Source organism: Parasteatoda tepidariorum, chromosome 6 (genome assembly GCF_982258835.1).
Source record: "Parasteatoda tepidariorum strain Cologne lab strain chromosome 6, Ptep-v5.0, whole genome shotgun sequence".
Lineage (NCBI taxonomy): Eukaryota > Metazoa > Arthropoda > Arachnida > Araneae > Theridiidae > Parasteatoda > Parasteatoda tepidariorum.
In genome coordinates this window covers 57,064,451-57,081,198 of record NC_141760.1, presented here as the reverse complement: position 1 = coordinate 57,081,198, position 16,748 = coordinate 57,064,451, and the positions used below count along the sequence as shown (strand labels likewise).

At 27.9% G+C, this 16,748-nt stretch overlaps 1 protein-coding gene across 1 annotated transcript in view; it reads right to left on the bottom strand.

Annotated features, from left to right (window-relative positions):
• LOC107441319 (cartilage oligomeric matrix protein) overlaps window positions 1-16,748 on the bottom strand; it is a 317,408-nt gene that overhangs the window by 253,179 nt on the left and 47,481 nt on the right. The window lies entirely within an intron of this gene.

The window sequence follows — 16,748 nt, the reverse complement described above, 5'->3', positions numbered from 1 at the left end:
AAATGATTATGCAATCTATAATTTTAATGATAAGTCACCAGAAGAATATTATGATTATAGAACTACTGTTAGAAAATTATAGAACTGCAGTTGGACATTTTACAATACTATTCAAGTTATCTTAATTGTTCAAAAAAAGCACAATAGTTAGAGTAATTTGGCAAATAGTTAGAATAAGAAAAAATATTAAAAAATGACCAATAAACATAAGACATTAAGTGTTACTTACTAGAAAGTATACATTAATATTTATTTTTAAAGTAGTATTAGTACCTTATTAATGTCGCCCTACGTGCTAAGTCGAGTACTCTGTAGTAGTACTATTTAACAAAGACTGATACCGTGCCCACTCGGTTCCTACGCTAACTGATCAAAGTGATCACCTAATTGTTCACTGACCGCGGCCAGTGATGCATGACTTCAGGGCTCTACAGGTAGGTACAGGCGTTGGACAAAATAATCGATACACTTCTATAATATGACATTTCTTCATATTTCTTAAGAAATACCGTAAACCGGGCGAGTCTATCCATCCAGGGGCGAGTCTACCCATTTTAGTTTTATTTAATTTTCACTATTTTAAATTGCAAATAAAAAAAATTTTACAGACGGAGGACTTAGTTCAGACTCTAAGGAAGATGACGCTGTAGTAGTTTGATCCGTTTTTATTTATTTGGTGTCTTTTTAACCGACCTGTTCAAACGTCTTTTGAGAGATTTGTATTGAAAATCAGCAAACTTTTAGTTGGTGCTCCGTAAGTATATTATTATTATTACTTTTTTCACTTTGGTTAAGTGATAAACTTATCTAAGATTAAGATTACATTAATTTTATATGAAAAAAACAAACAAAAAGAATGTAAGTTTTGCTGTTGTAAACAAAAAGCCAGAATTCGCGGGGCGAGTCTACCCATTCGTATTTAGTTTTAATAAAGCATAATAATATAATTTAGAACTTTGTTTATATTAAAATTAAGTCATTTTAAATGAATTTGAGTATATTATTTTAATTCTGCATTGATAAATTTATCATTAATAAGAACATTTATAGGCTAAATATAAATGTAAATATAAAATATGTTTATTTTACCTATTTTTTCAATTTTTATATTACAAAATTAACTTTTTTTATTTAATGCAAGTTAAATAAATTATTATTTATAAATTATTATTACCTCCCAAAAGAATGGGAAAGGATTTTTCATGATTCCCAATGTTTGAATTTTGATTTTGTTAATAATCTTTAATTATTATTATTTATTAGTTATTTAATTGTAAATTTATATTAATTTTAATTTATTTTTATCAACAATAATCAGAAAAAATTGTTATTTTATAATGTTAATGATTATAAAAACAAAACTGTGATCAAAATGTGATAATCGATCAAATACTCAATTTGTGTTATTTTATGAATAAAAAAATGGAATATATAATAAAGTTATGAATTTTACTTCATAAATATCCTATATAGTAACTAAAATAACAATTTAAGAGTAAAATTTGATTATTTACAATGTTAACATTCATTTTAGTAGAATGGGTAGACTCGCCCCATACGAGAGATTTGTCAGCAGTTCTATAAAAATATACAGTAACAGCGTAACTGTTAATATTTTCTAAAATCGATTTCACAGCTTTGAAGAGGGATAAATAGCGATTCCGAAACACCTATTAAAAGCCTTTTTTCTTTAATATTTACAAAAGTTTGACCACTTGAAAGTTGACAAACTGAAAAAATGGGTAGACTCGCCCCGGTCTACGGTACTTAATGTATTATTTTATAATTTCCGAAATGTCTAGATCATGCGATTTCTCATAAATATGAATTAAGTTTAAAACTTTTAGAGGTATGAGGGACCGACAATAAATTACAAACGGAAAATAATGCTTTTGAACATCCTATGCCATAGCATGTAGTAATAGATTTGTAACTTGTGACAGTTATTTTGGTTAATATAAGTAAAAAATACACAAAACTTCGTAATCCTGGCCTAAATATTGCTGGAAATGTGGACATTTTTATAAAAAAAACTATTTTTTTTGTCTTGCGTTTTTTTGCTATAACTTTTAAAATATTCAATAGTTCCTTTGTCATCTGAATTGGGTTCAAATTGCAAGGCTAAGGAGTTGAACATTGGTTGTCATTTACTCAGAATTGGGTCAGCTGTTGAACACCGGTTGTAAAATAAAATTAAAAAAAAATATATATGAATATTTTTTTTTCAAAAATAAATTACTTCTTTCGAAGGAGGTAGAGAGGTTCAACAATTTTAGATTGAGTTTAAAAAGGAACCCGAAATTGCTTTACTCTGTCGCTGTTTTCTGAAAACGACCGCTTCCTAAATCAACAAAATATTATGTAATGAAAAATAAAATTTCGCGAAAGTATTGCGAAGCCAAATAAAAAGAGGGTAAAATAAAGCTATAACTCAATGAGACATATAGGATAAAATACTTTGAAAAGAAAAGTATGAAGAGTTTCAAACCAAATAAAGCAGATAAGAAAAAAGTAGAGTGTAAACTCTAAAATAAATGGTTTAGCCTTTGAAAAAAATGAGAGCCAGAGACATTCTCTATTTATTCTTCTCTAGAGTAAATGTCAAAACGCATAGTTCACCTCTTAAAATCAATGCAAACAAAACTATGTAGACAGTCTACTTTGTCTTTTAAGATTTCTGTTATACTCAACTTTTGAAAGTAGATTTAGTTAAGCTATAAATAAAGGCTTGTTTACCAGAATTTATGATAGTCATGATTTTTGCTGGGTGTTTGCAAGAACATTTTCTGCTTGCATTTATTTAATATCTATCTCTGAGTTCTGTATTTACTTTGTGTATAGCTGGAAGTCTATACAAGGATAAGTGCTAGAGACTACTAGCGACTGAAAGTTAAAACAGTTAGTTGTGAGTTAATCCATTTGCATTCTCCTTTTTTTTTAAATTTTAAATGACAACACCAACTTTAAATAAATTTAGCTACAAATAATTTCTTTCAATCTCAAATTATTTACTTTAAATTGTTTTAATATACCAATAACATGATACTACAGAATTCAATAGCCACTGTATGAGCCGCTCTGGATCAGAGGATTGAGCACTGACCTCATAATGAGGTTGATCCAGGTTCGAATCTTAGTGTTGGCTGGTTGATACGAATTCAGCTTACGGCTCGTACTGACCACAGTTTTGTCTTAAAATATCTTTAATGGAAGACGGAATATGGGTAAGAATTTCCTTGCCGACTGCTAGCCTTGGGATATTTCCGTAGCCATGTAACACAAATGTGGGTTAGTTCCATCAAAAAGTACTCCAATAAAGCTAATTTGTCCCAATACTTGATCCAGGAGTTCCCCTGTCTTTTTGGTTGTGTTCGAAATTACTAGGCTGCGGATTTCAACATTGATAGTCGTAAGTTTAGAGTTATGGTTGGCTGTGTAACGCCGATGATAAAAAAATATATAAAAACACCACAATACAACTATGCTTAGAGTCTTCCAGATTTGAAAATAATTCAAATAGTTCAATTTCATAACTGCAGTTACCATTCTCAATATTTTGTATTTAAAAAAAGAGATTTGTTAAATTAATAATACATTCAGTACATTAAATGCGAAAATTCTAATAACATTTATTAAAAACAAAAGCTCTTTTAAATTTAAAATTTCGAAAATGAATGCTTGACACGATAAAAACATATTCGACTCTTAAGTAAATAATTGTTGAAACTTCTAAATAATTGAATAATTTGATTATCAAAAAACTCTCGATGAGAGTAATTATATCTGTCTCGCTGAAATAATAAAAAATATCTTCTTCAGTAAAATCACTTTAGTTATATTTTTGTAGAATTCTATCTTTATCATATAATTTGAAAGTATATTGAATTATCAATGCTACGTCATACGTGGAATTTATTTGCATTTAACAGATGCATAAGCCTTACTTTAATAAAAAATGCACCTACGAAAAAAGTATTTTTATATTTTATACTCAAAAAGTTTAAATTCAGATAATTGAACAGCTTAACGAAGAGAGATATTATTTGCAGGGTTTAATTACTAGCAGGACAAGAGAGAGGTCAAAATAAAGTGATTCTTGAGAATCTTGAAAGAGTTTGTTCAATTCGAACAGAGAATCTGTTTGATCTGATTAATTTATTTTAGAGCTCTTAAACTCATCAGCTTGATACGATAGCTTCTCATTAAATTTTGAGAAGTGGCAATTACGATCTAATTAGAGGTCATTATGCATTTGACGCGGTGGGGAAGAACCCAATCTTCTAAATCCATCTTGAGATCTATTCAAGTTTCTGTTATGACTGCTCTGAAGTTTCTGCTGAAATAGTCATCATGAAATTATGTAAGAAACTAATATATTTTTTGCTTAATAGAATTATTATGAGAAGTTTATTTTGTATTTATTTTTTGATAGTATATATCTTATGATAGTATGCATCTTATAGTTTCTGTTTGATGTATATAGTTTTTGCCTGATATATAATATTAATTTATCTAAATAAACGTACCTTTAAGCCCATTTTTTTTTGCTCTTTTTCGAATTATTATTTATAACAAAATTATTATAACAAAATAATTTGCAAGCTTTATAAATTATTTTGTATTTGTTTATTTTTTTTTTTTGGTAGGTTGTGTCTACATTGTATAAAATTCCGGATCCAATTACGTAATACAATAAAATTACATAATGACTATAAAAGTACCGTAAAAGTACTTATACGGTTTAAGTATAGGAACTCAAGGTGCCAGTACTTTTTACCGTGAAGTACATGATACCGAAACATGTTAAAGGAAAAAATTCAGATGTACCGTAATATTTGTAGTAATAATTACCCTAAAATCACTGTATCACCTTAATTAAATAAATACTACGGTCAAAATTACAGTACAATACTTTTTAGTAAAAATGGATTTTATGGATAGTGGACCCGAATTTCCAGTACTTTATACAGTAATTTGATCTGGAATTTTTTTCAGTATATCCATTGAAAGTATTAGTTGGACTAGCACAATAATAAATTAAAAAATTCTGGTTGTAAAATTATTATTCAAACTCACTTTTTATTTTTTCAAAAATTGCTGTTTCAAGTTTTACGGACAAGAAACATAACAAATACAGCTAAAATTTTTATAATTCGATCACTTCTTTTTCAAATGTTATCAAAATAATGAAATTTTTTCTTTAAAGCTAGTAGCAAAGTGCAATTCTACTTTTTATATTCTTTACCATTTTTTTTTCCATTTTTTTAACCTCAAGCAAAACTCATATTTAATACTTAATCATGAACTATCATTTTATCCCAAAGGGAATATTGAAGTATATGTTTCGACACTACCCATTTCTTCTGCCCTTATCACAACTTACAGGTATTATGGACATAAAACGAAAAGGTACTTCAATGCCTTTTGAGAAAAAAATAGCGCCATAGATAAGGAAGAGAAAATAGTTATTATAGTTAAACTTTTTCCAATAAATGTAAAATCAACGTTTAAGCGGGAGATTTACTATTATTGACTTTAAAAAGTTTTGTTAAGTACCGATCTTATTACATCAATTTTGCATTCACAAGACATGATTTGTAAAGAGAAATGGTTATTTGATTTGTAGACTTTTTTTTAAAATAATCAATATTATAATGCATTTTTGATACTTTCAATATTACCCCATATAGCGAGAGCAGATGTTGCATTTCCCTGTTAATTTAAAAAGGATTTAAATGTTTATGTATGGAAAAATTTTATGTATATATATATATATATATATATATATATATATATATATAAATAGAATATTTTCAAATTGATGTTTGTTTTGTAAATTTAAATTTCTCTTTTCTTACACTTCAATTCATGCTCTAATAACACGAAACTTTCTTCTCTTTCGAGGAAATTGTTTTTTGGTTTATGCTCCAAGAAACAATTTCGTCTAAGTGACAAAATCACTATTGTCATTTCTTCAAGAAAACAAATTTCGTAAAAATTAAAGAAATATTGTGTTTAACTTTTTTAATAATCACTTTATCGTGAGCACAAAATTGGTAATTGATGGTTCGGTGTTGCCCTCGCAACGCAAGAAGGACAGATAGAACAGAGAAATAAATTACACTCATGCCCGGAGCGGGATTCGTTCCAGGTACGTGGCCAACTCCTTAACTACCATGCATATCGGTCTGCCTAATTCGTCACTTTATTTTCGATCGTATAGTCTTCATCCTAGTTTTGTCATTCTAACCCACAATGCACTACGATGAGGAGTCGAATTGAGGAACTATTTTCGTCACATATTGCTCGCGTTTTGTCCAAAACCACGTAATGTCGTTACGAAGTCATTCTTAAAATGAAGGAAATACAGCTCAAGAACTGCAAAATTGTCAGAAACAAGAGTTTTATTTCTAAGAGTTTTAGTTTGGAAGTTATTTGGAAAATAAATTGTGCACTAAAAATTATATCAAAGTAATCAACTGTTGTATAGGTACCTTCGACTTATCAAAATATGCAAATAATTTATTGTTTTGAGTAATTAAATTGATACATTACAAGTGATTAAAAAGCAGAATTTTGAAACTTAACTAAACTCAGTGGCGCAACAGTCCATAGAGGGCCAAGGCCTACTGTGCCCATCTCAGTTTTCCTGACCTTGTGCTCTTGGGTGCAGGAGCAAATGATCCGGTTAGGTGTTCAGCCGAACGCAAAACCCCCAGTGTTTAGTTCCCAAGCATGCTTGGTACTCATTTATCGACCCACTGAAGGGATGAAAGGCTGAGTCAACCTTGCCCGGCCCGAGGATCGAACCCAGGACCTGTGGCATGAGAGCGCGAAGTGCTACCACTCAGGCACCCGGCAGAATTTTGAATCATGTAAAAAAACAAATGAGCATATTATATGCCGTATAATTTAAACGTCTTATCTCATAACTCTCCTAAAACGTTATATGAATCGACTCATTTTTACGGTTTGAAGTAACCTTTAAGTGAAGTTAAATTAGCTCAATTGTTATTCGACAAATAACATGAACGAAAGTTATTGAGCAATATCGTACCACTGATTTTCTGGTTCGTGAAACGAAATACTAGATCATGTTTTTCTTCATTAAAAAGCAAATAATAGTTTTTCTTAGCATCAAAAACACGATTCTTTTGAACTTTTATTTATAAACTTAATCATCATTATAATTTTTCCCATAATCAATTTCTATGGTTTGAAGGAACTTTTTTAGAAATGAATGTCACAACGAATGAATTATTATTCACTATATAACATGAATTAAAGTGCTTGAGCAATATCATATCATTGACTTTGTTGCTCGCAAATGAATTTTTATTTGAACGACGAATAAATTCAGGTATTTTTTTCCTTTAAGAAAAAAAAATAATTTTTTCTTTGTATTGAAAGGTCGATGTTTTTGAACTTTTATTTATAAAACAAATCATCATCATAATTTCCCACGTAATCATCTTATATGGTTTGAATAACTTTTAGTAAACTCGAATGATCTCAATTATTCTTTGCTATATACATACCTGCCAACTTTTAATCCTTTCGAGGATGATTTTCAGCAGTGGTAGTAAAATGGAATTTAAATTACGGCTTTAGGCAGAAAAATATATTGTATTTTGGATAAGATTATGCAATTATTTTAAAAATAGTGGTGATCAAAAAGATTAAAAATTAAGTTTATAAATGCAATGAAAGCATACATTTTACTACCACTTTAAAGATAGAAATAAAATTTTACGCCAAATGCGTAAAAGTTGGCAGGTATGTATATAACATGAATTTAACTTTTTGAACAATATCATATCATTGAATTTGAAATTCACGAATGAACTTTTAATAGAACGAAAAATAAATTCATGTTTCTTTTCTATTAAAAAATAATAATATTTTTTTTGTATTAAATGTTTCTTCTTTTTTTTTGAACTTTTATTTATGAGAAATCATTATAATTTCACCATTTTCTTTTTATAATTTTCGCATAAATTTGTTCTCAAGTGTGGATTGGAATTCAAAGATATAAGACTTATTCAAAGATATGTTCGATTTAAATTAAATTAGGGATTCCATGAACAAACAAATTCCATCTCACGAAGAACTATAACCACTTCACACCATGATTTTTTATCCATTCTAAACATTCGATTTAATCCCTTAGGTTGTTCTAGTCATTCTTTCTAGAAAAAAAAGAACTGTTTGCACTCCTTGAATAATGGCTCAGAAGATTAATTAGTTTTTGTAAGTCTTTTGAAGATCCATTTTCTTTTTTCGTATTTGCTAAGAAGCTAACTACTTTTACTCCATTTTTCTTACAATTTTCCCTAGTCTTTGTCTTATAGGCGGGAACTTCGGTTGATTTTTTTTCTTACTAAGAAGTATGAAAAATATAAAAATAGCAAAAATATAGTTAATTAAAACATCGATATTTCGTTGGAGCGAAATCTTTTGTCTTGGCGTACTTTTCCTATTAGCCGCGCAATGTTAAAATAATGAAAATAATGCGCTTAAATAGCCAACTTGTATCTTTAAAATTTTGTTAACGAAAAAAAGTACATCAGTTCATGAAGTGTCATGTTTTATGAAATCGAATTGGCTACTTTATTTGAGCAGTTTTTTTCCTACTCAAAAATAATACAATTGATATAAAACTGGTCTCTGAAAAATATGAAATATTATTAAAAGATAGCTATTTACATACATTAGGTGTTCCGTAATGACTGACGTTACGATATTATTTTTTAAAATCTTTGACCAAATAATAAGAATCTGCCTATAATTTAGTGTCATAAAACAGTATTTAAGTTTGTAAAAATATTAGTGTGTAAAACTTTGCAAAAGGTTTACCGGACCGATTTCTATTGATCCAAACGGATAGCATATACTTTATGCTACAAAATAAGTAAAAAGCAAGCACTTTTAGTAGATTTGTGCTTGATTCACGGTGCTTTTTTTTTCTTTTGTCAATTTCTAATAAGTTTAATAAAAGTTAAGGTGCGAGTAAAAAAACTTAAAATAACAATATTTGAGGAAGAAATCTTTTGTATAATGCATTTCAGTTCCGAATAATTGATGGAGCAACTGAGCCACAACTCAGTTGCTCCATCAATTATTTCCCAGCATTTTATTTTGCACCAACCAGCAGTGTTTTAAATCTTTAAACAAATGTTATCACATGAAAATTATTATGAATATAGTTTATTTTGGTGACCAGTTTGGTCAACTTTCAAAAATGCCTTGCGCAGCATATGACTTTTGATAGTAACTAAGCCGAATCCACAGCACAACTAAATTTAGATATTCTAATTTTTCAACCTCACCTCCAATCCTAATACCTTAATTAGTTTTAAACAATATAATAGCCAAGTTTTTTCACTGTCTAGCTGTTGCCTGCGTGGAAGTATTACAATTATTTCCATCTGAGATAAGATGGAAAACTCTTCCGAATGTTCTAATATGTGCTTTTCTTCATACACCTCTCGAGCCACAGCTTAAGCTTCAAACAATTTATCTAAGTTATAATAGCATGAAAAAGGTAAGTCCGTCACCAATTACAGCATAGCATATTGGTGACGGACTTACCTTTCATGTTTAAAATTTCTATATCCATTTTAGAAAGAATTAAAAATAAATCAAAATAATTACTTCGTAACTAAGTTTTTATATCGATAAAAAAAATTATTTTCAATAAATAATTAATGTATAAATAGTTATTCAACACTACTTCAATTATTACTTAAAACGACCTAACAATCGATCGAGAAATACAAGAGTTTATGGTGCTACATAAATGAAATATATATATATATATATATATATACACAATATCAGAAAGCACTCGTTTTTGCGGATATAATCGTGTAGGCTGATGAAAAGATTATATCTTTTATTTTCCGGTTTTTTTAGAAAAATTTCATAATTTTTTTTTTTTTAATCAGTTGTTTGTTAATTTTTTTTCATTATTATTTCCCCCCTTTTTCATATGTCTATAATTTTCCTTTGTTTTATCTTCAATTTGAACTTATATATATATATATATATATATATATATATATATATATATATATATATATATATATATATATATATATATATATATATATATATATATATTATATATATATATATATATATATATATATATATATATATATATATATATATATATATATATATATATATATATATATATATATATATTCAAATATTAAATTTCTTTTAAAATTGAAATATTCAAGAAAAATTTTCTAATACGTTCACTTCAGTTTCATTCTACCTTTTATTTTACACCAGCAAGCAGTGCTGTAAACTTCTTTTATTTTTTTTAAACATTTAAAAAAAAAAAAAAAAAAACTAATGCTGATTTTTTTTTAAATATAAAGCCAGAGGCTACATTCATTTTTATGTTGTTAATCTATTAAACATGGTTTGAGATTTTATAATTTTTCCTTTCTCTCTTTTGATCTTTTCTGTAAACTTTATCTCATTTACCGCCTCAATAATTAGTTCCGATGTACCGTGTGCAAATTTAATAAATGTAAAATAAAAACATTTAGAAGAAATTTCAAACAAGTTGAAATTCAAAAGAATATTTTTACTATAAATTCTGAATGGATATTTCATAAAGAAACACAAGTGTTATACTTTTTAAATTATTTCATAACTCACTCTAAACTTATTTTTAATTTAATGAAAGCAAATAAATGCGTTCTTTTGAAAAAAACTCCAAGCAATGCATATCGTGACAAATAAAAAGAGCACCTTTATCACTTATTAATGCATATAAATTTGTAAAACTTTACAACTACGAAAAATTTTTATTAGACTAATTAGTTAAAAGCGTTCAATTTAAGCATAAATATCTTCCTTCATGTAATAAGGAATATTAAGTCTCTTTCTTTTTCTTCTTCTGAGAGTTTATTAAATGTTCTTAAAATGAAATACTTGTTTCAGAAATCAAAGTAATGTTTCTTGAAGTTAATTTTTGCCTTACTCAAGGAAATATTTGATGATGGTTTCTTTGTAACAAATTAGTTTCTTCCCTTAAAAGATAAAATTATTCCAATTGCAATAATTAGATATTCACTAGATTTTTTTGTATTTTAAATATGCTTTTTTTTAAAGAGTAAAAAGAAAATTTAACAATTTTAGCACTTGTATAATAAAAACGTACTTAACTATAAATTGCAAAAGAAGTATAAATTGTTTTATTTGAATTGTGATTTAGAAGAAATACTCTTTATAGAAAGAAAAATACAGAGAAAAACTAAGACCATAAAAATGTCCACATTTTTTTAAACGCAAATGATGATGGAATACTTAAAAAAATAATCAGAAATAAACACATTTTTAATTGAAATGAAAAATAAGATAGCGATTTATGTATACAGGCAAAAAAATGTTTTACTTTTTGGCACTACCTTTCTCATGTGATTTACTCTCTTAAAATGAAAGAGTTATTTCCCCTACTCAAAAAAGAGTTAAATTTTTTAAACTCAACTTGAGTGAAATACATTCTTATTTGAGCGAAATTCTTGTTTTGCATTAACTCAAACTTGAGTGGTATTTATTAAGCAATATTTGAGTGCTTTTAGCTCAAACTTGAGTGATTTATTTATTATTTAATTGTGCGCAAGATATAAGCTGGAATTTCTATCGTTTTTTTTAAAAAGCAAACGATAATAAATCTAAATAAAATTGTTATGTTCTGTGATCTAAATAGATTATGTCTTCCTTTTTATTTTACGTTAAATTTTTTTTTTCTGGAGAATATGTCATTTAATATTTTGAATTAAGAAGAATTAAAACAACTTTTAGTTCACAGCGGTATTTCTGAAGAAGACGCTGTTTTAGTTTTCAGTAAGTAGATATACTTTGTTGTTTTTATTTTGAAAATACTTTTATTTTGAATGTGTGATATACACATTCCATTTAAATTAGCTGTTTTTCAGCGTTTTTTAATAAAATATACTATTCTTTTAAATTATTTGTCAAAAATTTTTTTAAAATTGAAAGTGTTAAATGTGGATGATTATGAAATATTAAAAAAAATTGATTCCCTGCTAGAATCTTTGTCAAAGCATGTGGGAATATATTATATCTGATAAGAGTTTTAGAATTTTTTCAGATTTCATATTAAAGTTTTCACATTTTATTTTAATATAATAAATTTATATCCATGTTTTAGTTTTTTTGATGTATAATTTTGGTACAAAACATTTCTGGATAATTAATTTCATATCATTCTATACTTCTTTTATAAAAGATATTTACGAAATTATTGTTCATACAGTCTATAATTGCTGTTATTTAAATTGCTTTCTATTAATAAAGTTGACTGTCTTTAATTTATGAAAGTTCACATCTGCAACATCCATTCATTCAAATCAGAAACTTCAGATGTTCAATGTATTTTATTATAAATATATCATTCAAAAAAAAAGTGGAAAATATTATATTTAAAAAAATTAAACAGCATTTTGAATTTTTCTGTTCTTAGCTTTTATTTAATTGGAATTCAGAATTAATACTATCTTCTTATTTCATAAAGTATTTATCACATTATACAAACAATTTTTCCTTTGTTGCTAGCATAACAAACTAGCATTGCCTGCTTTTAGTATTTTACAATAGTTATAGATTAATAGTAAAAAAATAGGAGCAAAATTAAAAGTAATATTTATTATGAGATATAGTTCAATTTGAATTTATATACCTATATCCCAGCTGAAAATAAACTGTAGCTATTCTACAGAACTGAAGTAATTTCGTAGTTCTTCTAGAGTTAACTGCAAATTTTCAGTAGTGCAATCTTAACTGTAAAAACACTGCAGTTATTTTGCAGCTAATGCGAAGTAATTTCTCAGTAATTTATTTCGAAAAAATTTTAGCTATTTTCTACAAAATTACTGTAGTTTAATGAGGTCACTTGAAAATCATAAATTTAGAAAAAACTGAAACTTTAAATCCGTGGTCATTCTGCAGTAAATTTGAAGTAATTATGCAGTCATTCTTTCTGATGAATCTGCAGAAAAACTGCAGTTACTTTGCATTGTTGGAAAATTGAAAAAGTTTGATATCTTCAATCTTGCTTTCCTGGCTGGTATATTAAATTTTTATAATGTTTTTTCTTTTTGATTATGTATTAATTTCTTACAATTAGGTTAAAATTCTAAACATATATATTGATAACGGAAATAACGTTCACTATCTATATTCATAATAGTTAAAATTCATAAAATACATACTTGATTTAATTGTAATTATTTATAATTCAGAAGCGATACAATTTAATTAGTTTAAAATATGCCTAAAATTAGGTATTTAAATATTTCTGTATTTTAGTAATTTTATTAAAAATGTCGTTTTCATTAATTTTTATTATTTATTTCTTTTTGACTTAAGAAAACTATATTAAAGTAAAGTCAAGTAGTTAATGTTAATTAGTTAATTTTTTTATTCGAATTCATACTAAGCTAGGATTATTGCAGAACAAAAATTATACTTATTTTTTTTCTAATCAAAACAAATATATAGTTTGGATTTTAAACAAATTTATATCAAAAGAGTTTGCAAAATTGAGTTTGAAAAAGGGTATTTAATCCAGATTTTTTAGATTTTAACATCCTCTTCAAAAATTTATTAATTTCACTTAGTTTCAGAAATTTGTCTTAAAAACATTTAGGCAATTTAAAACAATATACCTTTTTTATTGCTTGAAAATAAAGCTTTATAAATTAAACGAATAAGTTTGTTCGAAAAAAAATTACTCGTAGTATTTTCAATTGAACCTAAATGAGCATAATATTTATCAAACTGCTTACTTTAAAAATTCGTTTAGAGCTCCTTACTTTTAAAAATTAAACTTCAAAGAAAAATGACGTAACTTAGGGGAAAGAAAAAAAAAACTCAAATCTACTGTGGTTAGGAATTTTTCATAAAAAAAACCCCTCTTAAGTAATAATTCATTTAATTGTTGTTTTACCGTATACAATCAAAATAATTGGATAACCACAAAATGCTGCTATTCAAACTGTTAACTCTGAAAAAAAATTTTAACTGTGTTTTCACCTTATTTGATTTAACAAATTAAAACTTTATCCTCGCCAACAAGACCCAGCTCATGAAACTAATTAGTTCTTTGTAGCCGTCTTGTCACAGGACTGCAGCCGAGATGGTTAATCGGTCAATCTCACGACAGACGGGAAGCCAGTTCGAATCCCAGCCAGTGTCGATATGCTCACAGCGAAAACTTTCACAAGTACTATATTATCTAATTCGGTATTTAAATTCAATAAACGTTAAGATAAAAAAAATTCCTATCAATGGCTTTCTCTATGAAAAGGTATTTTTTTGAAACGAAAACTAAAGTATTTTTTATCGCTTACGATAGATGGCACCACTAAATACAAAAATTTCGAATATTAACAGTAAAAATTTTGACTGCAATTTACAAACTGAAATACTGAAAATCGCTCAAACACGAGTTAAAATCACTAAGTTTGAGTGAAAACGATTCACTCAGGTAATACTGAAAATCACTCAAACTCGAGTGAAAATAACTCAAGTTTGAGTGAAATTTTTTTCACTCAAATTGAGCTATTTCCATATAACTCTTTCACTTGAGTGATTTTAACTCAAGATGAGAAGGCCGGTTTTTTCTAGATGAAAGAGTTAAATAGCACTCAAGTTGAGTTATTTTCACTCTTTCATTTTAAGAGAGTAGGTAATTAACGCTTTTTCTTTTATTATTATTTCTTGAATGAAATAAATAAGGAATGGCTTAAGACTGGATTGATTATAAAGTGAAAAAATGAGAAAATTTAATTATAGGTAAACAACAAACAAAGTTCGGTGCAGAAAAGGGGGGTGACAGAGCTCGTAAGATCTATTTCCTTCTGGAGACAACAAATTCAATAAGGAATGCGCTTTTGGAACATTGATAAAAGAAACCAGTTCGAATTTTCTGACAGGTTTAACGTGGCAGAATTAGATCTAATTATTAAAATAAAATATAAATAATTTATCGAATTTTTTTTTCTTTGTTCAGAGTAAAGAAATTCATAAAGAAGTTTCGATTTCATTTTATAATTTTACTTTTGTGAGTAAGTGTATTCTTTATAGCAAAAAGCACATTTTATTAACGATGTCTTTGAAATCAAAATTTGATTGACGATAAAAAATTAATGAATTGTATTGTCATAAAAAATAGAGCTCCAAGCGAAATTCCATGATTTTAGCTAGTCAAAAAATTATCGAAAATCTCAATTTACTATTAGTCTTTTAGCAATAAAATGATGGAAAAATTGCTTTTTGCAATCAGCAAACTAATTACACGTGAATTGTGATCTACGAATTTTGAGATTTGTCAAAAATTGCACAAAACGTGGATGGATAACAACTCGATTTTAGTGTGAAGATGAAAAGCCTTACGAACCATACGAAACGTCAACGTCACCATACTATTCTCATTATTATAATGAATTAAATAAAACACATCTAAAGAGAAGCATATATATATATACACTCTATAACAAAAAAATCGACGCACCAAGAACGCAAAATCGACGCTTGATCAGACTGGAATGATGCTGACTGGAGACGTATAGTCTGTAGCGACGAATCCCGCATCCAACTGTGTCCTGACGATCATCGAAGACGTGTTTGGAGACGCACAGGGCAGAGGGGGGATCCTGCCTTCACTATTGCAAGTCACACCGACCCTCAACAAGGAATTATGGTCTGGGGTGCCATTTCCTTTGACAGCCGGACCCCTTTGGTCGTCATTAGAGGTACACTTAATGCACAGCGGTACGTCGACGACATCCTAAGACGTGTTTTGTTACCGTTCCTTTTGCAGCTCCCTGGGCTGAGTTTTCAGCAGGCCAATACCAGACCACATACGGCACGTGTTGCTATGAACTGTCTGCAAGCTTGTTAAACTCTTCCTTGGCCTGCCAGATCACCAGATCTCTCTCCCATCGAGCATGTCTGGGATATGATGGGAAGGCGATTACATCTGGCACGGAATGTTCATGACCTCGTTCGACAATTGGTTCGAATTTGGCAGGAAATACCGCAAGAGACCATCCGGGAGCTTTATCGGTCTATGCCACGCCGTGTGGCAGCTTGTATCCAGGCTAGAGGCAGGTCAACACCTTATTGAACTTGTTACTGTAACTCTGCAATAAATTATTCAATTGTTCTGAAATTTTAATCATTTACTATTCTGTACATTGTCTTCCTATCCACCAATTTTCGTTTCAATCGGACAACTCCTTCTTGGTGCGTCGATTTTTTTTTGTTATAGAGTGTGTGTGTATATATATATATATATCAGAATTTTGGTCAATAAGACCAAAATATACAGAAAAGACTGTAAATAACAGGAAAATGTATTTTTATCTAAGGCACAGCTTTAAGTGGTGAAAAGTACAAGTGTTTTCCGTGCAGAAAGAAACGCATACAGGTCCGTAATTAGAATGCGTTCGACTTTGAGCAGGAAACCTCTTTTATACAGAAAAGCAATTAAGTGAAAATAAATATATATTTTATTTTTGATGGCATAATAAGTTACGAGAAAAAGATAATGATTTGAATGCAATTAAAACTTAAAAGTCTTTAAGTGTTAATAAAAATCTGATGTATAAAAATTAAATAAGTAATTTTTAATAAGAGAATTTTTATAAAGAAGTTTAAAAAAATTTCACAAAAAATAATTACTTTGTTTCGAAATTTTT